At 45.0% G+C, this 24,325-nt stretch overlaps 1 protein-coding gene and 1 pseudogene across 17 annotated transcripts in view; one reads left to right on the top strand and one right to left on the bottom strand.

Moving 5' to 3' along the window:
* FARS2 (phenylalanyl-tRNA synthetase 2, mitochondrial) overlaps positions 1–24,325 on the top strand; it is a 454,626-nt gene that overhangs the window by 77,267 nt on the left and 353,034 nt on the right. The gene's annotated exons all lie outside the window — the stretch shown is intronic.
* On the bottom strand, positions 3,884–4,730 carry LOC131764598 (intraflagellar transport protein 20 homolog pseudogene; annotated as a pseudogene).

Here is a 24,325-nt window from a genome sequence, read left to right as displayed (position 1 = left end):
AACTTCCTGAACATTATGAATGATATTTGTCAAGCACTCACAGCATACATCATAATTAGTGGTGAATCATAAACAGTCCCATCAAATTAGCAACAATTCAGGGTTACTTGCCATCACTGTGTGGGAGGTTCTAGTTTATGCAGTAAACCAGAAAGAGAAATGAAGGTCTAAACATTGGGAAACATGAGATAAAGCTGCCTCATTTATAGATGACATGATGGGCTACCTAGGAAATTGAATAGAATATCCAGATCAATTATTAATGCTAATAAGAGAGTTCAGCAGTGCTGTTGGGCACAAAGACAATATACAAAGATATATTTCTTATCTACACGTAATAGCCAGTTAGAAAATAAAATGGAATAAAGATCTTATTCATAACATCAACTAAAACTTCGAAGTATCTAGCTATCATTGTTGGCAGAAGATGTTCAAGGTACTTGTAGATAAAATTATCAGATATTATTAAAGACGTAAAGGAAGAAGAGACAAAGGAAAGGAAGAAGAGACCAAGGAACGATATACCATGTTCCTAGATTCATGAAGATGATAGCTTTCCCAAAATCAATCTAGAAATTCACCATAAACCTAATAAAGATGTCTACTGCGTGTTTTGGAGAAGTTGAAGGACTGATTTTCAAATTTATGGGAAGAGCAAGTTGACAAATAGCCAGAAGAAAAGTTAAGAGCACCGGTGTAAGGGGACGCGCCTCACCGGCCGTCAAGCCTCATGGCGCTCCAGTCGCGAAGATGGCTTCGCACTGGCACAAGTTCAGTCAAATAGAGCGCTTTGAAACAGCGCTCCTCATATTTGGGAGTTCGTTTCCATTATGAAATGGAAGTGATGTGAAATAAGCGGGGGGATGATGGGTTCCACCTGAATTACTCTGAGACAGTTGTCTGTAGAGGAAAGAAGCCTTGGTCTCTACCTCACACCAAATGCAAAATTCAACTCCGGATGGTTTCACGATCCATTTGTGAAAAGGAAGTCTTCAAAACTTGAGAGGAAAATATCAGAGATTATTGTTATCACCTTGGGGGTAGAGCACAGTCTCTTAAATTGAGAATTCCTAAACAAGAAAAATCCTTAATGGAAGAAAATTTTTAAAGTTGACTGCGTTAAGGTAAAACTTACACCTAATAAAAGAACTCTTACACGAAGTTAAAAGGCAAGGATCAGGCTGGGTGGAGAAATCTGCTGTGCATATAACTAACAGAGGGTTAGTGTTGATAAAATAGAAAGGGCTCAGTATGATAAAAAGAATCCAGTAGGGAAAAATCTGACATACCAAGAGTTGGCTGATCTGTGGAGCCGTGAGAATGCTCCGAGGGAGTATAAAACCCGCAGCTGGAACCCCACTCTCAAGTGTACAGTTCAGGTGCGTCTTGAGTGCTTCTGTCAGCAGATAGACGAGAATGTTCACAGCACCATCAGTATATGGTATTCATATATCTGTGAAAATGAATAAATCACAACCAGATACATTAACATGAATGGATATAGAAAGTAGCATTAGGCAAAGGAGGTTTTAAAAGCCTACATTGTATGATTGCAGTTATGTAACGTTTAAGACATGGGCAGAAGTAACCAATGTATTATTTGGGGGTTCATGCACATGTGGACAAGTTATGGAAAGCAAGGGAATAATTTAAACATTACGTTTGGTTGTTACCTCTACAAGGAGGGGCAGGGGATTGTGATCAGGTAGGGGCATGAAAGGGGCCGTAAAGTTTGGGGTACTGTTCTCTTTTCTGAAAATGGATATGGGTGGTGAGCAGCCATGTATGTGCTTTTATTACCATTTAAAATGACATACACTTTTTATAAATCCATCGCGTGTAATTTTTTTTAAGAAAGAAAAATGGGCAAAGAACATTAACAGCCTGTTGATGGAAGAGGCCTGAGATCAGCCAATAAACAAGGATCGGTTTTATCGGTAAATAAGAAAATGCAAATTAAAGCAACCAGATATTCTTACAAACCGATTAGATTAGCAAAACTTAATAATCTTGACGATACCGAGTATCTAGAGGAACCGTAAATCTTACACCCTTCGACGGGGAGTGTATGGAGTTGCCACCACTTTGTAGAGTTATTTGGTAGTTTTCCCCCCCCTTTTTTTTCTTTCTCAAATTGTCCTCTCTAGGATCTGGCATTTTTCTTTTAAGTGTTACAAATAAAGGACAATGGGCTCTAATTGTACATTGAGTACTTCACAGCAGTTAACATAAATAAACTAGAGGTACCCATGTCAACTTGGATGAGGTTTTACTAAAACGTTGAGAGAAGCAAATAAATTATGAGTGACACTAAACTAGGATATCTTTCTAATAGGTATTTCAAAATATGCCAACAATATGTGCTACATAAGTATGTAGGTAGGTGTGAAAAAAGTACATGGGAACAATGAACACCAAAAGCAAGACAGTGATTTCCTGTGAGGTGAAGGCAGGGCGAGTGGGGGTGGCACAGGTGTCATCAGTGTTTGCAAAGGAATCAAGATGTTATGGATGTTTTGGAGCGTAGAAGGATCTCTGAGACTGGAAAGTTTGAGAACAGCTGTTCTATAGCTTCAAAACAATTTTTTGAAAACATTCATTGAGACATTTATTTATTTATTTATTTATTTATTTATTTATTTTTTGCGGTATGCGGGCCTCTCACTGCTGTGGCCTCTCCCGTTGCGGAGCACAGGCTCCGGACGCGCAGGCCTAGCGGCCATGGCTCACGGGCTTAGTTGCTCCGCGGCATGTGGGATCTTCCCGGACCAGGGCACGAACCCGTGTCCCCTGCATCGGCAGGCGGATTCTCAACCACTGCGCCACCAGGGAAGCCTGAGACATTTATTTTTGCAAAAGATAGCAGATTTCCTGTGTTTGCTGGACCCACCGGAGGGAGCCCATATGAATCCTGTACCTATTTAATCTGATTTAAATATATTAATTAAAAAGTACACACCTGGACCAGTGCTTGAAGAAGCTCCACTTTCCTTTGGTCTCTGGAAGATGCCTGTCCTGTGTCGCTGGTGGTGCCCTGTGCAGGGGGCCTGCGAATGCACGGGGTGGGCAGGGGGTGGGCAGGGGCAGACATTCTGCAGTTTGCTCTCCACTCTTGGCTGCAGAGGCTTTGTTTCCTCTGAATCTCTATCCCTGTTTGATGATTTCCTCCGGGTCAGTGTTATCCAGGGTCTTTCTATTACATACACTTGTGCAAGTGATAGTTTATTCATGCTGAGCCTTCCTTCCTGCCTAGTTCCGTCTTCATTATTGTAAAAAAAAAAATTCTAAATGCTACGTTTCTTCCTCCCTTCCTTCCTTTCCCCCTTCTCCCCTCCCCACTTTCTTTCTTTTTTTGGGGTAAATTTATTTACTTACTTTTGTCTGCCTTGAATTTTTTGAAACTTTTACTGGTCTATGAAACACAAAACTTTTGGTCTTAATTACTGAAGATGTGGTGATATTATGGAGAAGTTGTAAATATTTTATAATTAATATGATTCATGAATATTCACACAGAAACAAAGGAGCATGTTTTCATAGGAGAGATAAATGAAGGTGTACAGAGAAGTAAGCTTTTTTTCTTATTAGTTTTTTTTGTGTTTTTTGGCTGCATTGGGTCTTCGTTGCTGCACGCAGGCTTTCTCTAGTTGTGGAGAGCGGGGGCTACTCTTCTCATTGCGGTGGCTTCTCTTGTGGATCACGGGCTCCAGGCGCGCGGGCTTCAGTAGTTGTGGCACATCGGCTCAGTAGTTGTGCCTCATGAGCTCTAGAGCGCAGTCTCAGTAGTTGTGGTGCACGAGTTTAGTTGCTCCGCGACATGTGGGATCTTCCTGGACCAGGGCTTGAACCCGTGTCCCCTGCGTGGGCAGGCGGATTCTTTTTTTTTTTTTCCATTTGAAAATAATTTATTGCTTTTCCTTCCAGAGCTTTGTGAATTTACAAAAAAAGTTTATAGGCTGCTCAGTTCAGACTGAGAATGCATGAGGTGAGAACCTGGACCACCATGGCCTCTGGGTGTTCGCCTGCAGATAGGCACTGACGTCTGAAACAAGTTCCCCCAGATTTGTTTTATTGCCTTCAGAGATGCTGCATTCCTCACACACCATCTCACACAACACACTTGGGTCGTTAGTCAAGTCACTGGATTGGTGCAGAGGTTTTTTTGGTTTGGGGGTTGTGGGGTTTTTTTTCTTTGTTTTGCCCTCCTGCTAGAAAATGAAATTTTCAGTTCATTTCTGAAAAATAAATTGGTCAATAAATTCATTTTGTTCTGCTTCTACTTTACACAGAGCTTCATATTCAACCCGATACCTTTCAAGCTGCATTTTCTTTTCAGCTATTAGTGCCTGGAGTTGCTGCTGTTGGGCTTCTCTCTGTTTTGCTATAGATTTGAGCAAGTTCCGAGCACCAGTGGCCTTCATCTTCTCATTTTCTGCTTCTTTTGCAAGTTGGTCAACAAGCTCAATTAAACCACCAACTATTTTCTGAAACTGGCCAATTTTGTCCACAAAGTCCTTGCACTCTTCCTTTAGCTCTGTGGTCTGCTGGGTAACCTCTGGGTCCAACACCCACAGCTTGTTCAGCTCATCAGAGTGCAGCCCTGCTTCCCCCAGGATGTCCTTGGCCATGGCTGTTTCCTTTCCAGCTTCCCTAGAGAAGAGCAGTCCTGCTCTGAAGGGGTGACAGTGTCAGCCAGGAAGAGTGTGTCACAGGAGCAAAGGTCAGGAAAGAATAAAGTCCAGTTGCTTGTCACAGGCATCGTTCATTCAACACACATTTCTTGAGGGCCTACTACACGCCAACACTGCTAGATGCTGGGGGTAAAGATGAGTACAGCATGGTGCCCGCCCTGGAGGGGCACCGAGTTTAGCTGTTTACCCCACAGCGGCGGCGGCGGCGGCGGCTGACCCAGGCTGACGTCTGCAGGCAGATTCTCTCTCCAGTCAGCGGCAGCCGGCGCCCTGGCCGCCAGCCTCAGCCGCGGTCACGGCTACAGGACCTTCTTGGGCAGGTGGATTCTTAACCACTGTGCCACGAGGGAAGTCCTGAGAAGTAAGCTTTTGTTATAATTTTGACCACAACGACTGCTACATACTACTTCATCACGATGTCTGTGCCAAGTTCATATCCCACCCCGCCCCCTTTATGTAAGTGATCACTGCTGCTCCCCGTTTCCCCCTGTAGACTTGTCTGCAGTGGCTCAGTCCTGGTGGAGTAGACATCCTTCATTACAAACAACCCCTTTAGCCTCCATCGTGGTCCATCCTTGTTGGAAAACCACTCTCATTTATCGGCAGAAAGTTTTATTTTTCTCCCTTTGATGCTCTCTCCACTTTGCAGATGGTTCATTGGAGCCCTGCTGTTCCCGGCTGCTGTTCCCGGGCTCCCCCACTGTCAGTCTTGTGGTGGTCCGAGCACAGTCTCTTCATTCTTGCCCTCTACCCCGAATCACTCTTCTGTCCTTCAGTGAGTGACAGGTTTTATTCTCCACCGTGTGGTGATTGGCTTTCCTTAATAGCCTCATGTGGGGTGGGCTTTATTGAAGGCGCTTTTATTTGGCCTTGATAGATTATAGTCACCATGTTTCCCTAATATCTTCCTGAAAATCTTTTAGGGAGGACTCCCCCTGTCAGAGACACCCTTACACTGAAATGGCTTTTCTTTTTTAAAATTCTTTTTCTCCACCCAAATGTGTACTCTGCTATATCTCTTAACAGTGAAGCAAAAGGCGGCTGGTCACAGCCAGGACCCACGATCCGTTGGACTTGGGTAACACCCCGTTACTGGGGGGCAGAGGGGGGTTTAAAGCGAGCCGGTCTCTGTTTTCTGTGGCGCAGGGCCTGTGCAGATGATTAGTTCTTGCTTATGACACGGTCGGAACGAATGGCCTCTCAGCCTGGGGCCCCGACACTGAGCCGTGGCGTAGTGTCCGTGCCTCGGGGAGCTGTGAGCACGCACTGCCCGGAGCTGCTCGTTTGTGTGTGTCTGGTCTCTCCACCTGGCCAGTCAGCGCCTAACAGGCCCCTCTTTCCTCGCTGGGCCTCGGCCTTTCCCTAACCCGGGGCCCCGCGCCGAGGAGCAGTTGGTGAGCGTGGTGTTCGAGCGCCTCCCTCGTCCTCTGCCGGCGTCGCTGTGCGGAACGTGGCAGCTCACCCCTCATCTTTGCCCTCTCAGAGCTCGTTCTCCCGCCCCAGGCTTCCCGAGGAGCAGGTGTATCAGTCGGGGCTGCATTGCAAGGCAGGGAGCGCCTGCGACCCGATCGGGGCAAAGCTGGATGTACAGGATTATTAAGTGTGACACGGAGAGTCGGGGGACGAGGGGTTGGCGGGTAAGAAGAGAGCTCTGGAGGGCGTGGAACTAGCAGCCACAGGAGCAGCTGACGCCCCCAGCCTGAGGCTGAGCCCCAAGGGAAGGGGGCTTCCCCCCATCCGACCCCCGCACCCCTGCCTGTGGCTCCCGGAGGGGCACCAAGCTGGTAGTGCTTTCACGCAGATGGAATCGCTGGACATCCACCCTCTGGAATTGGCTGGAAATCTGCTTCTGAGGTGCCAGGGGAAGCTGTTTCGGGGGAGGTGTCTTGCAGGAAGCACTGTGCTGTGAGACGGCCCAAGAGGGGCGGCCGTGGGGGGGCGGCTGCCCTGCCCGCCCCGCACTGCACAGGCGCAGGGATCCAGCCAGAGGCCGCCCGCAGGGTCCCTGCGGCACCTCTGCTGGGCCAGCTCAGCACTGCGCCAGCTGGCAGAGGATGAATATTTAAAGGGCCCGATGCAGTTTTCGCGAGCAGTCGACGCAGGGTTGATTTGTGGCCGCCGAGAGGCAACAGTCAGCCGGCTCCCTTTCCTGAGTATCTGGAAGGCTTCAGGGAGACAGGCTGTTATTCCCCCAACCAGTGAGTGGCTAGGGAAGGTCACATTTAAGGAGGCAAAGACGTTAGTCCTTGATGCTAACTCAAGGTTTCTGAACATAATTTAGGTGGTGGGGAAGCCCTCTAGTTACTGGTTCTTCGTACATGGGGCGTATAAAGGATGGGGGATGGTTTGAAGGGTAAAAGCTCATATGCTTCTGAACCAACACAGCATCTAGAGAGAAACAGATGAATGTCTTCTATCTCAGCCCTCCAGGGTCTCAAGAAAACTATTACCATGTCTAGTCTCCATTCGCTGTTGGAGGCCAAGAGGGCCTCGTTGGGTTTTACCGAGTCCACATAATTACAATAACAATATTTTTTGTACTAGCTCAAGCGTTGTGTGAAAGCAGCAGAAATATTTCACAGCGATGTTACGCTCTTTCACGGTAGACTTCACACCTTGCTAGAAACCACGTTTCTTGGCCTGGTGCCCATTCCTGAAGCCGCTGTGTGGATGGTGGTGGAATTTCACATCTTCAGCTTGGTCGGTGCCGGTGGGCGGTGACGGGCTGGAGTGTTCTTCCTCGGCCTCCGACGGGCCAGCAGCCCGTGAAGCTCACATCCCGTCGGACTGCGTGTCCAGATCCCTGAGTCTACCCTTGGACGTGCAAGGTGACACCTGCTCTTAGCTGACAGCGCGCCCTTTATCAGGTACTTGAAATAGCCTCTTTCTGAGGCTTCGCCTGACGTCATGCTCCTGACTCCGCCTGGGGTAGGTCTCTGTGAAGTTGTAAACTTCTTAACGTGAATGAATTCGAAAGATAAAGTAGGGTTTTCTTAAACTGGATACAGCATCTAAACACCATGCTGTTTTTCAGCTTTATAGAGACTTTGTACTATGTTGTGTGTGAATTGATAGCATTTCATCAGCGCAACGATTTCCAACATTTTTCTTTTGCCGTTTGAGGATCTGCTGAGAGGTTTGGACACCCTCCGCAGATACACACACACTTTGTATATACGTAGCTTAAGAGGTGCTATAGGCACCCGGATTAGATGGTGAAATTAGAAGAGAGTGTCAAGGAGCCACTTCAGTCCCCACGTTGCTGACTCCCAGCCTAAGTCTGTAGTAAGTTGGAAAAACCTCTTCTTTATTCTCTCAGCCGCTCTCTCTTCCCACTTCTGCTGCTTTTCTGTGACACTTCTCTTGGGTCACGTTGCCGTGCTGGGATTGTGTTTGGTGGCGCGTTACATGAACAGCAGATGCTAGGGTTAAGTTAGCCGTAGGAAGGCAGAGAATGCCTCCTAACTTGGGAATGACCGGATGTTAGCTGTCGGGGTGATTCGAGGATCAGGCTGAAGTCAGGAGTTAAGCATCACAGGCCGCCTAGAGCTGGAGGGTGGGTCGAGTGTATTTGGGGAAGCCAAAGGAAAGATTTCTGTGTAAGTCTGAGAGCCTCTCTCCTGGGGCAGGGAACATTCCAGATCCAAAAAATGGCAATAGTTGTTCTATGTTTAGAAAGCTTGTAAGGCAGACAGCTACCTGGCGATTGGACTCAGGTACCGAGTTGAGAGCATGGATCTTGTGGGGAACAGATCTTACCACACACCCAAGAGGAGGTGACCCATGTTAGGGTTTAGTAATTTGATATGTGTATTATTTAAGGTTCATGACCAAGGCTTAAAACAGAGAAGGATTTATTCCAGACAAATGGAAAAAATAACTTCCTCACAAAAGGATCTTGAATGAGAGACTGTTTATCAAAGGGAATTTGGGCTACCAAATTATCTATCCAGGGTGATATATCTCTCAATATTTTTAGGACATGGACTCTTAGATAAAGGGAAAGACCCCTCAGTTGAGTTGCCCCAACTCTTTCACCTTTTCAGTGCAGAAAGAACTCTGTGGTAGCAATCCTGTGTCATTTTGTGGGGAATTTGGCATTGAGTCCATGTAGAATACAGTCCATCAGCTTTGGCAGTAGTGGTATAAATGATTCTTATTTGAACTACAGTGTCTTAAATATAATTTTTTAAAATATAAATTTATTTATTTATGGCTGCATTGGGTCTTCGTTGCTGCGCTCAAGCTTTCTCTAGTTGAGGCGAGCACGGGCTACTCTTCATTGCAGTGCGTGGGCTTCTCATGGCGGTGGCTTCTCTTGTTGCGGAGCACGGGCCCTAGGTGCGTGGGCTTTAGTAGTTGTGGAACATGGGCTCAGTAGTTGTGGCTCACGGGCTCTAGAGCACATGGGCTTCAGTAGTTGTGGCATGTGGGCTCAGTAGTTGTGGCTCACGGGCTGTAGAGCGCAGGCTCAGTAGTTGTAGTGCATGGGCTTAGTTGCTCCATGGCATGTGGGATCTTTCCGGACCAGGGCTCGAGCCCGTGTTCTCTGCATTGGCAGGCAGATTCTTAACCACTGCGCCACCAGGGAAGTCCCTTAAGTATAATTTTAACATCTAGTTGTTAGATTTGATTCTATCACGTATGGTGTAGTGTTTATTAAACAACCCACAATAAATTCGTCTATAACAATACAACTAATAATAATTTTTGGCTGAAAGGTTCTACCAGCATTCAAAATCTACAACCAACCCACGACACCATTGAAGATCTAGCGATAATTTTCTTCTTGTGAATTGTGATGATTCCAACTTTTCAAATGTGTTCCAGGGGTTTTTGCTGTTGTCCATTTGTATTAATCAGGATTCTCCAGAGGAACAGAACCAATAGGGTGTGTGTGTGTGTGTGTGTGTGTGTGTGTGTGTGTGTGTAGAGAGAGAGAGAGAGAGATGAGATGAGATGATTTATACTAAGAGATTTATTATAAGGAAGTGACTCAGTTGCTCATGGAGGCTGAGAAGTCCAGATCAAGGAGGGCCAACGGTAGAGTTTCAGTCTGAATCCAAGTCTGAAGGCAGGAGAAGACTGGTGACCCAGCCCAAAGACAGTCAGGCAGAGGGAAAGAATTCTTTCTTAGCCTTTCTTCTATTCAGGTCTTCAGCAGATGGGATGAAGCCCACTCACGTCGGGAGGGCTTTCTGCTGTCCTCAGTCAACTGATTCAGATGTTAATCTCATCTAGAAACGTGCTCATAGAAACACACAGAAATAATGTCTAACCAAATGCCTGAGGGCCCCGTGGCCCAGATCAGTGGACACAGAATTACCCATCCCAGTCCTGGGCAGCCCGACTCTGTAGTGGACACCCAGAGTCCCTAGGCAATTCTGATAACTCCTCAGCTTTGTTCTAGAGATGCCGCATTTTAGACACTCCTCGTAAACCACTTGGTCAGTTACTAGTGAATAGCCTTCATTTATACATGACAGTGTAGAAGCATGGAATCGTGCACTTCTCGCCAACTGGGACTGAGTAAAGGACGTGAACTTTTGGGTGGCTGGCTCTTGGAGGCCAGCTGTGGGCCTTGGCATCATTTACAGAAAATGTTTCTGGGAGCAGTGCCTGTCACTCTGGAAATGACACCAGCTCCGGGGAGTCCAGTCCTGGCTCTGCACCTCACTGTCTGCTACCTGAGATGAGTCTTCAGCCACTTGGAGCCTCAGTTTCCTTAGTTGACACAAGGACCACTCCTGAGTGTGGCTGATGAGCTGGAGACGCTCGGCAAGTGTCAGCACCGCTCCCCGCCCCCCCGCCCCCACCATAGTTATCTGAAAAATAGATGCCTGGTTAAGGGTACGTCTACCTGTGTATCATCAGCATGAATCAGTGACCTCGTGGGTCCTACCTTTTAGGTCTGATCTATTTTTTTTTAAGCCACTGCTAAAAAAAAATTTTAAACATTTCTTTAAAATTAAATTTAACCAGTCCACGGAAATTCCGTGGACTGGTTAGTAGTGTGTCTCTTGTCATCTTCCTTGAGAGGAGGTGATAGAATTTAGACAGAGCCTCACTGGGTCCTGTTATGCTTCACCCACCGATATCACAAATGAGCTGTTTAGCCACCGGAAGAGGAAAGTGCCGTCTCTTTCTCTGTGTCATCTGTCATCCAGGCCTAGGCAGAGGGTGATGAGAGACCACGATTTTAAAGTCGGCAGCAGAAGGGGTGAACTTTCTCCTCTGTTAAATGGCGGTTGTTGTGAGAAGCAGTTCGCGCAGGACGCGGTGTTGTCACCACTGCTGGTTTTTGCCTCAACACATCCAGACCTCTACGCTCTCAGGTGGTTCGTGTGCGGCTTCGTGTAACTTCCCGCTTTGAGGTTTTGAGGTTTCTGGTGTGTTCTCTGTCTAGACCAGAGCTTGGCAGAATACGAAAGTACCTCCTTCTCCCACTGGTACCCCTAGGAGAACCCATAAGAGAAGAAAAGTGCTGAAAAATACACTCCTCATCATGGGTCGGAGTTAATAAAAGCCAGCCAAACAGCTGGACGTCCAGAACACCAGGAGGCAGAGGTCACTCGCTGACGGGGCTGACGCCATCCCTGCGGAGAGCAGCCCCCCGCGTGCCAGGGAAACGGCCCCGTGGAGGCGTGTAACCTGCTGCCCCCAGGCTCTTCCTGGCTTCTCGGGAACACGCATCCTTGAGGAACTGAACAGCCTCTGGGATATATTCAACCTGAGTTTTCGCTCGTGGAGGCTTGAGTGAGGGGAGATTTGGAAAGACCGTGCCGTTCGGTGAGGAGCTGTTTGAGTTTGCACCTGAAGGTCAGGGGTGGGGCTCCTGAGAAAGCTTGGACGGAAGTCACTTGGAACTTGAGCTTCTAGTCCTGTAGCACCCTCGGCAGCCAGTGCTCATTCAGCTGCCTGGCAGAAGTAGCTTTTCAACCTCCAGGGTGTTTTGGGGGCATCTTTCGTCACCGAAGGTGACTTTCCCATCTCTTCCCATTACTGCCCTGGCACCAGTCTGGCGCCCGGGAGAGGAGGGAGCAGCGGGGCAAGGTGCGGTCCGCTGTCCGCGGAGCCCGGCCTTGGCAGGCCCCTCCCCGGTGCTCCGCTGTGCGCCGCAGTTAACCGCCGTGCGGTGTATCAGCAGAAATCCAGGCAGTGACGAAACCCATTCCATGTCAATTAGCTAAAACAGGAGCGGACCTCCCACAGAGAGCCCAGGATGGAGCTGTACTTAATGGGGCCCTTTCAAACACAGGTCTTCCCAAATAATGAGCCGCAGAGGATTTCATTTAGGGCCTAGCTGTTTAAAGAAATTAAAAACTGAAATTAGCAGCTGAAATCCACTTGGAGGAGTCTGCTATCCCCTTAATATGTCTGTCTGTTCATCTCACCGAGACATCCCAATCCTTCCTCTAAAGTGATTTAAATACTTAATATTTGCCGAAATGCTTTAGTTGGATTTGAATAACGTAATAGAATGTTTCCTGCTGCATTCAGGGTACGTGAAGGCTTGGGAGTTCCTGTGGTAAGATATGTGGATGTGCTTATTTTTAGAAGTGACTCTTACTTATTTCTCTGTCTGTGAGCCAAGAATTAATAAGCAGTGGGCCTGCCAGACCGATGAGGCTGTATTCATCAGAGTTCCCGGCTTTATCTGTCACTCTCCAGGTGAACGGCTTGTCTCTGGGGCTCAGAGATGATCTGCTCAGTGACAGGTTTGGGCTGAGCTGAACTGAATATAGATTGGATGCCATGTGTTCTTAGGACCCTCATCCTAAACAGGATTGTTATAAAGTAAGATCCTGACTAAGTGCCATCGCTTTGTGGACAGCCTAGGTAGAGAGAGACAGATGGACCAGAAGGTCTACAGCACGCAGTCGGCACCGGGAAAGAGATATGGCCAGGGCACAGAGGAAGGAAACCTTTATCCCCGGGGTAATCGTGCAAGGCTTACCAAAGAATCTTCAAGAGGACTTTGAAGTTATCCCGGCAGGGAGGGGGGCGCCGTGTTCCAGGTAACGGGAGTAGCAGATTTGAAGGCACGGAGGTGCAGAGTGTGATGGATCCCTGCAGCGTGTCCCGTGGAGTGGCTGGGGCTCGGAGGAGCAGTGGGAGAGGAAGCTGCAGAGAGAGGTATGAACTGTTCTTGACGGGCTTTCGACGTAACTTTTTGGAGTCTGAGTGTTAGTTTAAAAAGAATGAGGAGTCTTCAGTAATTTTTAAGCATAAGAGGGATGTAATCAGTTTGGCATTTTAGAGAAATCTGCATAGCAGCCCGTGGAATGGAGCAGGGTAGGGCAAGACTGGATTTGAGGAGATTAGATTATTTATAATCACCTAAGAACCAATGCAGGGCAAGCCCAAGAAATGGCACACGTGACAGATAGGAAAGCGTGAACTTGAGGGGTGATGTGGGATTTACTGGATTTGGTGGCTGCGTGTGGGGAAGTGAGGGAAAGGGAAAAGCCACTGAAAATTTCTCTTGGGCTGCCTTCTTGGTACCACCTCCGGAGTAAAGGGTCACGGGGGGAGAAGTGTTTTGGAGTGGGGGTCAGGAGAGTTAGTGGACTTCGGGACATGTTTAGGTGGAGGCTTTGCGCACGGACATGTCTGGTGGGCAGGTGCGTGCGTGCGCGTCTGAGATGGAGATGCAGGTTTACGCTCCGTCGCGTGTGGGTGCTTTAGCCCTGTTCATCTAGGGCCGTCGGCAGACTAAGGCGTGCACGAGCAGAAAAGGAGGCCCCCGGAATAGAAACGGTTAGTGACGCAGAGGAAGGAAAGGGAGGCTGTTAAGAGGACCAAGGAAGAGTGACCAGGTTAACCGTGAGGGGAAGGGTCGTCGTAGCGGGAGATGGGACGAGAGGGAGTTTCGTTTCTTTTGTGGACGGTTGTGTAAAGAGAAGAACTGACCATGTTTACTAAGGAGAAGGAGCCAGAGAGAGGTCAAAGGTACAGGAGACGTGGGAGGATTTCTCAGTGAGAAGTGTGTGGACAGGGTATCATTGCAGGGGCGTCAGTAGCGCCTAGAGCTGGACGGGAGAGGGTGCACGTTTTGTTTTTTAATGCGAGGTGGGCGTGAAGGACTGCAGCATGGCTGCATGGCAGGTGCATTTAGGGGCAGGAATGGGAGGCTAGAAGTGGGGGTCTTATCTGATGACCTCTCTCTTCTCAGGAAGGATGAAGGCAAAGCCTTTCCTCTAGTGACGTAGTGTGGGTGTGGGACATCTGCAGGAGGGAGATGCATGGCTGAGTGCTCTCTGAAGTTCACTGGAGAGAACGGCACTCCAAGGTTTGCTTCTGGACTCAGCACGTGCCTGTAGAGGCGGTTCTGAATGAATCACGTCATCAAGAAGAAATGCACGAAGCCTCTGCTCTGTTCAGGGCACCGCGACAACGGTCCTTACCCTGGCGGTCCTGCCTGCTACCCAGAGCCTTTCCTGCGGCTCCTGAGCAGGTTAGCAATTGTGCTGGCTTGTCTTCCTCTGCGGTGACGGTGTGAAAGTCTGCTCTTTGGGCTTTTGTGTCGTTTAGCATGCTGGCCTCAGTCAGAGGAGTGTACATCCCCTGCATTCAATTTTTTTTTTTTTTTTTTTTTTTTTTTTTTTTTTTTGTGGTATGTGGGCTTCTCACCGTTGCGGCCTCTCCCGTTGCGGAGCACAGGCTCCGGACGCGCAGGCTCAGCGGCCGTGGCTCACGGGCCCAGCCGCTCCGCGGCACGTGGGATCTTCCCGGACCGGGGCACGAACCCACGTCCCCTGCATCGGCAGGCGGACTCTCAACCACTGCGCCACCAGGGAAGCCCCCCTACATTCAATTTTGTAATAAAGTTTTAATTTTAGAAGAGCTCTCGGATTACAGAAAAATGGCAACGTAGGTACAGAGCTCCCGTGTACTCCACACCCAGTCCCCCCTGTTGGTGACGTCTTACATGAGTGGTATATTTGTCACAGTGGGTGAATCAATTTTTAAAGAATTACCTATATTTTATTTCTTTATTTCCAAGCCTTCTTGCTATGGCCTTTTCAGTTACCTTGGACAGTGGGAGGAACTCTTGTTTACTCCTGCTTCAGAAACTTGAGTCGAACCAATAATTTGAATGGCCTCCCTCCCTGTGTTTTTGGGATTGTTTTGTCCTAAACCCTGTTTCTTATCTCCTGCAGAAATCATACAATGGATGCAGAAAAGAAAAATGCTGCAGAGGAGAATAAATATCAACTGGAATTTTATCAAGTCAATATGACCCTGATGTCAGTTATATGTGCCTTATTTAAAAAGTGTTATTACCTAGTAAATGCAGTTTGTTAGACAGAAATCTTTTTTTAAAAAATGGTTTCATGAACAATAAATAATGAAAAGACTCTTTTTTACGGTGAAAAGATGGTGTATCGTCACCAGTGATAACACAGTCCCCTATCCTCTGTGCCTCTAGATGGCACTGACTTTATACTGGCCTGTAATTTACAATCTATACAGTTTGAAATAAGAAAGTCTCTTCTGGTTAAAATTATGCGTGTGGTCACTAGTGTGCTCTCTGGTCTCACGTCCCACTCAGCCGAACACAGAACTAGGAACCCCTTCTAGGTCCTGTTAAAGTTCGGTTGTAACAGTCATTCAGGAACGACTTGGAGGTTGCTGGTAATTTTGTAAGTAAGAAGGAGAGCATTTGCATCATGTAATCTGCAGTGAACTCCTCCTGAAAACCTTTTAAATGAGCCCCTCCCTTCTCTCCAAGTCCCTTTTTTTGTTGTCAGCTGGGAGTTGCTGGTCTGAGCCATTCCTCCAGGTAGAACTTAATTCTCCGGCACTCACGTTCCAGCACCTGGAAGTCTCAAAATCCTTCCAAAAGAAATCCTGTTTGTCATGCAGATGGCTCTTGTATTTCGTGGCACCTTTAGGTTTTCACTTCACAGCCCGGTTATTATCCCCCCAAAAGAACCCCTTATGCTCTCCTCAACTGCCAAAGGATTCTCTTTCCTTGTTACCCAGAGATTATTGTTTTTTATTTTTTTCTCATCTAATTAAGCTGGTAATCTTTTGAGTCAGATCCTTCTAAATAGAGTCTAAATAGAGTCATACAGCCAAATTAAACAGTTTTTAAATAGCAGCTTGCAGAAATGCTTCATGCTAAGACGAAGCACAGCGGCAGGCCAAAATGTCCTTTGGGTGCTGTTGTTGAGATTTTAATGCTCCTACTACTCTCCTCTTCCTCTTTATTAAAATGCCTGAAGTCATTGCTGTCATTCAACCCGTGTACTTGAAACTCTTTTGTTTGGCTGTATCACCTGTGACACTTTTCCATGAACGGTATCTTGGGTGATCCCTTCACTACTCGTGTTTCCTGCACTTGCATTTGACATTGTGCAGGTAAGGATGCTGTTGTGGTCTGTCTCCTAGGGCTTTAGATGTTTGCTCTCTTACCTCGGGGGAAGATCGACTTAATGAACGTAGAATTTACTAGACTGGTGGTAAAGTAGGGGCTGATTGGCTGACCAGCTGGTTAAAATTTCAGATGCTGTTGCAGTGACCTGATTGTATTTGTTCTAATGTTCTAATGCAGAAGTGCTTTGTCACTGGAAAACATTGTATCTGTTTCTCATTCACCTTCCTAGATGTTGTCTTGATGCTGCTACCAGCTTCCTGTTCCCGTACTTCCTTAGTTTGTTGAGGTTATTCAGAAAATGAGCCTGGTTCTTTCTCTGTGGCATTGGGCCGGCCCCCAACCTGTTGCCTGAGCCCAAGCATCTCAGGCAGAAGAGGTGGGATAATTTCATCAGCATTAAGGTCAAGTTAAGATGCAATGAACGTGTGCTCTTATGCATCCGCAGCCACATAGGGACTCCTTGAGTTCAGGTTTTATTTTGATTATTCTATGCTCTGTCATCCTTCAGAGTTTTATAAAATGAACAACAGCATCACAAACCCATGTCTTTTCCTTCCAGAGGGTTTCTTCTGAACCACTTTTGGGTTTGAGCAGCATTTCTTCCTCTTTCTCACCTGCATTAGGATTATTTCTTTGTCTAACTCTTAAAGCAGTTTTTTTCCTCCTTTCTCTTGCTGTTTTCCTTTGGTTCTCTTCATTCCTTGGATAAGGAGGACAGGGCTGAGATAACCTGCATCAAGCACTGGTGTCCTGATAGGGACCCAAGGGTCACCAGCCTCCCTACACCCGACAGTGCCCTTGAGGTCCACGTGGCCTCCACCACGCAGACCCTTCCTGTTACTGGTGCAACCGCGTCGTAGCTAACGTTTGGTTCTAGTGCAATCCTCCGCAAATGACTGTTCACACTGACGCACTGGCACGTATGAAGGCATGTGAAAGGCAGACCTTGGAGGGTGGGAGGGAGGGAGACGCAAGAGGGAGGGGACATGGGGACGTATGTATATGTATAACGGATTCACTTTGTTGTAAAGGAGAAACTAACACACCATTGTAAAGCAATTATCCTCCAATAAAGATGTTTAAAAAAAAAAAAAGAAAGGCAGACCTTAATTTTCATTTTTCGAGGGATTGCTTGGCCCTTGTGCAGTAATAATGGCTTAATTGGGATAAACCGTCACTGTCTTATGGAGGGTGCTACAGCAGCGTCAGTGTGTGGGGCCAGGCTTCCAGGCTTCTCCTCTCTCTTCATGTCTTCTGTCCAGTTCTTAATCCCATCCATCTGACCATAGATCCTTTTTACACCAAAGCCGAAGAGGTGATCATGTATATGCTGTCGTGGAAATAACCATGGAGCCTGGAAGATGGGGTCACAAATCAGAGTTTGGTTTGAATTCAGGCTTCATCACTTGCTGTGCAACAATGGTCAGTTACTGAACTTCTGTAAGCCTCAAGTTCCCTATATGAGAAATGGGGAAAGAGGAAGGCTGGTGAGGATGAAGTGCAGCCCTAGAGTAAGTAAGGTAAGCTCTCAGTAAGGCAGCAAATACAGTAAACAGTCACTAACTGTTAGCCAGCAGTAGTCCAGGCAGCAGCTGCAGCGAAGTCAGTTACAGGGTCGTTGCATCTGCACGGAAACTCAGAGAGAGGCGGCGAGGGAGGGGGAGGGGTTGTTTCGCATTAATATGCAAGGGGGACGATATGGATTAAACCAGTGATCAATGGATAATTCTAAACGGCTGAATAGAAAAATGGCTGCTTTGGGAACCACAGACCAGCCCTAAATAACTGCTTGACGTTTTGCTGTCATCCAAGCCCCATTTATACTTGCCCACTCATAGAATTTTGCAAGGATGTATGTTATTCTTCTGACCATTTGCCTTTTTATTTGCTTTTAAATGTGTGGTTAAAATCTGGGCCATTTTGAAAAATCCTTTTGGCTTTCTGAATTTTAAATTGATTTGGCTTTTGCAATCCATTTTTATTCTTAAGCCTGATTAGAATTAATTTCCCACACCTGTTCTTTTCTCATTTGTGGACTACCTGCCCTGGCTTCTGTAAGCTGTTCCAGTAGGGGTGGAATTTGTCTTCTGGGTCGTTGAGGTTTCTGCAAGGACACTCAAGAAAATGTCAGAGAAATAGAAGAAATCCTAGTGGAAAAACAAATGACACAGCCTAATGTGTGCAGTTAATGGAAATCTAATTTAATTTTATCACCAGCGGATGTCTCTCAAACAGAAAGCTAAGTGAGAGGCAGCCACTTTAAGGGCCCTGGAACCAAGGCTGAGATGAGTGATTTATTCCCAGCGTGGGGACTAATTGGCTAAGTGATCTTAGCTTCTCTGGGTCTTCACCTCTCTGCAGTTCATTTCCTTATTTGGGGTTGGCTGGGCTGCTCTCTCAAGTCCCTTCTAGCTCCAATGTTACATTTCCTCTAGAAATAAGAGCTGACTTGTGTACATGGTTTTATTCTCCTGTGCTGTTTTGTGCTGACGGTGTTATGAATTACTGCTTTTCCTTCTTTCAGAGTTTTCCAAACTTTGGTCTTTAGTATACGTTATGGGTATTTTTTGGTTATACCTATGGATTGTAAATACTGTAGATATTCATTTCTAAAAAGGAGTCTTCAAGTGACTGACTTCTTTTACTTCGCGTTGTCCTCAGCTGTGCTACGTGGGGAAAGATACTTTGAGACGATATCATCTTTCTCATCACGTTTTACCCCAGTATCTTTATCATCCATTGCTGATAATTGTCTGAAATGATTACTACTCTGGTGTTTGCCAAATGATTGCTTTCTTTATCCATCATTCCTTTAAAAATTATTTTTTAGAATTTTACTTTTACGAAGATCTTTCATTGAATAAATGTATATGGGAGAAGGCGATCATTTATATTAGCGGGGTTTCATGTGGGTGTTTCTTTGTTTTGTGGGTTAGGGTCCGTTACTAAAACGATTTGTTTTGTTGCTCAAATTGACCCAGATTCGGCCCTTGGGAGCCTCTTCAAGTGGTCTTCAGTGTCCTTTGACACGTTCTCATCATTTTTTGGCCCCAAATGATATCCCAGGTTCATCTTATATTTTCTCTGACCCAGCCCTGAAAGTCATTCATTTCTCTAACGAGCCTTGCTTTTTTTTTTTTTTTAAAATTAAAAAATGGTATTTAGGGCTTCCCTGGTGGCGCGGTGGTTGAGAGTCCGCCTGACGATGCAGGGGACGCGGGTTCGTGCCCCGGTCCGGGAAGATCCCACATGCCGCGGAGCGGCTGGGCCCGTGAGCCATGGCCGCTGAGCCTGCGCGTCCGGAGCCTGTGCTCCGCAACCGGAGAGGCCACAGCAGTGAGAGGCCCGCGTACTGCAAAAAAAAAACAAAAAACAAACAAACAAAAAAATGGTATTTAGAAGCCCAGACCCGAGCGCACCTATTGCTACTGGGATGTCACCACTTCTAGGTCCCCCTCAAAGGACAGAAGTGGGCAATATATGCACACCTACTTCTGTTTCTATATCTATCTGTATATGTGTTTAGAAACGTGAATTCATATGGGTACCTCCAATTCCAAGTCACCACCACGTGGCTTATTTTAGCCCCTCCCCGTTTTCTTTGACAGTGACTGTGAGAAACTTGGTTCCCTTTACCCACAATATATTTACTTACTTGATCAGTTCTTGAATGAACATAAGGTAGTTTCAGAAGAGTGAACACATACTCTGCGGAACAAAATTTACTATCTAGTGTACAATACTTGCTGTGATTATTTTGTCTTTAACCTTAGAATATCCAGTTAAAATACTGTTTTTCAAATTTACTTTCTTTAATTCGTTTCTTCTCCACTCTCTTCCATGTGGCTATGTCAATTGTTTAGAGTAGAATTGGCTCTATTGTTGCTGATCGTATTCCATTTTGAGTTTTCACCACATCTGGGTGGATTTTAATTATTATTTAAAGTTTTTTTTTTTTTTTTTTTTTTTTTTGCATTACGCGGGCCTCTCACTGCTGTGGCCTCTCCCGTTGCGGAGCACAGGCTCCGGATGCTCAGGCCTAGTGGCCACGGCTCACGGGCTTAGTTGCTCCGCGGCATGTGGGACCTTCCCGGACCGGGGCAGGAACCCGTGTCTCCTGCATCGGCAGGCGGACTCTCAACCACTGCGCCACCAGGGAAGCCCTATTTAACGTTTTTGAGTACATAAAATATTAATGTGATTCCACAAGTCAGAACTGTACAAAAAGTCTACTTAGAAGAGTGTCACTCCTCTCTTCGCCCCCTTCCCACCACCTCCTCTTTTTACTCCATCCTATTCCCCAGCTCTTTTCATTCTTCAGTCTGTTACCACCCACTTGCTGGTAGGCAGTGAATCTCTTTCATTTCTGATTCATCATTTCTATGAAGTTTGTTTATTTTTGTTTTATCCGAATGAGCAGGTTCATGTATATTTTATTATTTTCCCTTCTTTCTTACATGAAAAGTACCATAGTAAGTTTTCAAAAAGTAGCATATAATGTATGATCTTTGCACTTTGCTTTTTTCACATAGCAGTGTAGCTCAGAATCATTATATATCACTTCGGAGACGTCATCCTCATTTTTTATTAGGTCTCTTAAGTACTCCATTGTATGGGGAGACCATAGTTTATTTAACGTCTCTCTTTCATATGGACATTTCTTTGTTTCCAGTACTTCGCAATTATAAACAGTGCTACAGTGAAACCCTTGTTAGTACATATTAATTCTGGAGGTGTATTCAGGTTGAATAGCCAGAAGTAGAAGAACTAGGTCAGGAGGTGAACTGCAAATATAGTTTTGTTGGATATTGCCAAATTTACCTCCAAAAGGATTCTACCCATTTTTACTTCCATCAGCAGTGTATGAGAGTACATCTTTTCCCAAGCCTCACCAAAAGAATGTTGTCTTGCTTTTTGATTTCTACCAATACAACAGTTTAAAAAGAATGTCAGTATTGTTTTAATTTGCATTTCTCTGTTTGAATACGTTTTCATAGGTTTAAGGGTCATTTTCATATATATATATATATATATTTATTTATTTTGGTGAATTGTCTGTTCATGTATTTCTCCCATTTTTCTATTGAATTTTTGGCCCTTAAACCGATGAGTTTATTCCACTTTCACTCTCTCTTCTTCCATTTTTTGGTTATATTATTTCTACTTTGTCATGACATATAAGAATTGTATTTTAATCTTCCAACTTAATATCTGGCTTTGTTTTAGTCTCAGATCTACAATTTCATGTATTAATGTGTTACCCATCAGTTTTTTGGGGGGAAGGGATTTGAAATTTTCCCACTTATCTGTTGCTTGAGTAAAGCCCATGCTTTGGTGGATCCTTCAGAAAGAGCTCATTCATGTGAAATTCCCTGTGCTCTTGTATGTTTACAGCTTTTTCTATAGAAAAAGGTACTGTTGGTACTGAAAGGCCAACATTGCTGGGTATAAAATTATTGGTCCATTTTTTTTTTTTTTTTGAGTTTGAAAATGTGAGGTCATTGTTACCTTTTTTGTATTTTGTTTTTGAAGAGTCTGATGCTAGTCCATTGGCTTCACCTTTCTAAGTTGTTTGATATTTTTGCTTGGAGGCCTTGAGGATTTTTTCTTTTCATCTTTGAAGTCTAATAGTTCTACTAGGATATGTGTTATATTTGGTTCTTCAGGTATCCATTTTACACTGTGCCCATTATTTCTCCTCTGCTGTTTTGTTTTTCCTCTTTCACTGACTCCAGTTATATAAATGTTATTTCTTTGCCTGTCTTCCATTTCCACCATTTTCTCTCTGATTCTTCTTTCTTTATCTCATTGTCCTTTTCTTGGTTGTTTTCCTGCTTTTCTTCAATTCTTCTTGCTAAATCTTTGAGTCCATTATTCCTTGCATATCTTGTAATTTAAACTTAAGTTCTGAGATGATATTTTTCCTTCTCTTTCTTTCCTCAGTTCACAGTTTTCTGTTTTTCATTCAGTTTTGTTCTTAACATTTGCATTTCTGGCTCAAGCAATATTCCCAAATGCTTGTTTGAGCATATTTAATTTAGTTTGCAAGTATCATCTTACACTTTTCTTCTGCTTCTTGATTTTATCTTTTGGGGGAAGAAGGTTAGAGTTTCATCATTTGAGCTGTTTGGAGTAAATTTTTAAATTTTTTAATTCTTTGTGATAATTTTCTATAGTTCTGTTGAATTTTTTTTGTTCCTTTTTGTGGGCTGTTGGTTGTTTAGATTTTGTAGTTCTCTGGCGCCCTCTTCTGTTAGTGTAGCAAAGTGCAGAGTCTTCAATGGAATTTTTTTGTTTGTTTTAGTGGAAGATGGGGAATAGGTTTGTAAATCCTCTAATTTTTTAGGTTTGTTTTATTTTGTGCATCCCTAAATTTTCTCTTTTGCCTCTTTTACTCCTCCCTACCCAATGGCCAAAATATATCTTACTTTCTTTTGCCCCTTTCTCTTCCATTGTAACCATGCCTTTTGAAAACTGTAGCTTCAAATTGGGCATACATTTGAGTTCCTTTTCTGTAGTCCCTCATCAGATCTGCTAGGATACTCTTAGGATGTTCACACTGACTCCTCCTGGTGGTGATTTTAGATCAACCTAGTTCCTCACTGGTTCCCTTCTTCTCTCTTCCCCTCAGTTTTTCTCAGCTTGTCCTTAATTACCCCAAACGAAAAGAGCAGGGTGGGAGCATAATAGCACTCTTTCTCTATGGCAGTTAGCTTTGCTTCCTTCTTTTCTTCCTTCCTTCTTTTTTACATACAATTATTTGAAGTTGGGTCACTGTTCTGTTTCCTTCTGAGGGCATGGTGTTTAGTAGTTTAATTTTCTGTTGTTGTTGTTCCAAGTTTAATTTTAGAGGAAATATTGAAAGACACAGACTTTGGCAGCTGCATTGTCTTTAGCTCTCATAGGAATAATTTGAGACCTTGGGAAGTAGAATCTTTTTTTGTGAAAAGATTTGTGTTTGATTCTGCTGAGCACTGAGAGGAACCAGCACTCTGGGGTTGCCTTAGTCCATTTTCACAGCCTGAAGTTCTCTCTGTTACCCAGGTAAGGTGACACCTGGCTGGAAGTCTTTATAAGAACTAGTCACTTTTGTATCCATTCTTAAAATGAGGATATATCCTTCAGAGCACTTATCTAGCATCCCAACTTGGTCAGACACTGGGGGCTTCCTGTTTGGCCTCCCTTTTATTGATAAGCTGTCATAAGCAATGTTCAGTGTCCAGTTGAAATTGGGATAGGCAGCTGGTCTCAGTATTTCTCTCTGGCTTTGTGCTGGGCTTTTTTGTGGCTTTGTGCTTCCTCACAGAGTTTTGTGTAGTAAATGCTTTCTATTGTGTTACTTCTTTGATGCTTTTAAGAATTTTTGTATTTTTTAGTAGCTTTATCAGGAGGTTTGGTTCTAATTATCCAGCCCGTTATTACCTTGAAACAGCAATTGTTTCATTCTTTTATTAAAATAATTTTTGATTTCATGGGACTTTGGGTGGAAAGAATGATAGATTGATTTGGTCAGTTCTCCATGTTGAGTCAGTTTCCCAGCAGGTGAAGACCTGCTTTGTTGTTGAAGACGGAACACTTTATTTTAGTGCTTAAGCAGCTTCAGACTGATGACAGCTGTGATTAGGAATGGTGATTGTGATGACAATGAGGACAGTGTATTAGCCGTTGCAATGTGCCAGGTACTCCATGTTTTTCATGCTTTATTTTATTTAATTATCGTGAAGTCTCTTAATTTACGATTCCCGTCTTTCAAACCATTACCTGAAGCTTAGCTCCCATATCACTTTTTGGAGTTTACTAGATAGCAAATGGCAGAAACACATTTCAGGCCTTGTCCTGACCTTTGGAATTACAGGGTGGCAAAGTCCAGCACACTTCCAGTTTAGGAGGGCCTCATAGGACGTCGTTCCTAGACTGTGCTCTCTTACCTAGTCTCAGGTCACACTGTAAGGACAGTGAAAACCCGATTCACTGGTATTTCCACTAGCACGGAGAATAGTGTGTCTTGTGAGGAAATGACTGCAAAGAAGTTAGTGCAAGAGGAAAATGGGGAGATGAGCAAAGATCAGAATGGTGTCTTAATTTCCTAAAGACTCTCCATTACATGTAGCCTAGGGCTTTGTTCAGAGTTGATTCCAAATGAATGTTAATATCAGTATGTTCATTGACTCATAAGACTTACTGGGTTTTGTTTCCACAGTATGCTTTTTGATATAGACTGGTCACGATCCTCTTTTTATTTACTTGTATT

The sequence above is a fragment of the Kogia breviceps genome, chromosome 10, assembly GCF_026419965.1.
Source record: "Kogia breviceps isolate mKogBre1 chromosome 10, mKogBre1 haplotype 1, whole genome shotgun sequence".
Lineage (NCBI taxonomy): Eukaryota > Metazoa > Chordata > Mammalia > Artiodactyla > Physeteridae > Kogia > Kogia breviceps.
Note: the sequence above shows the minus strand (reverse complement) of the source record. Positions and strands in the feature narration are given on the sequence as shown.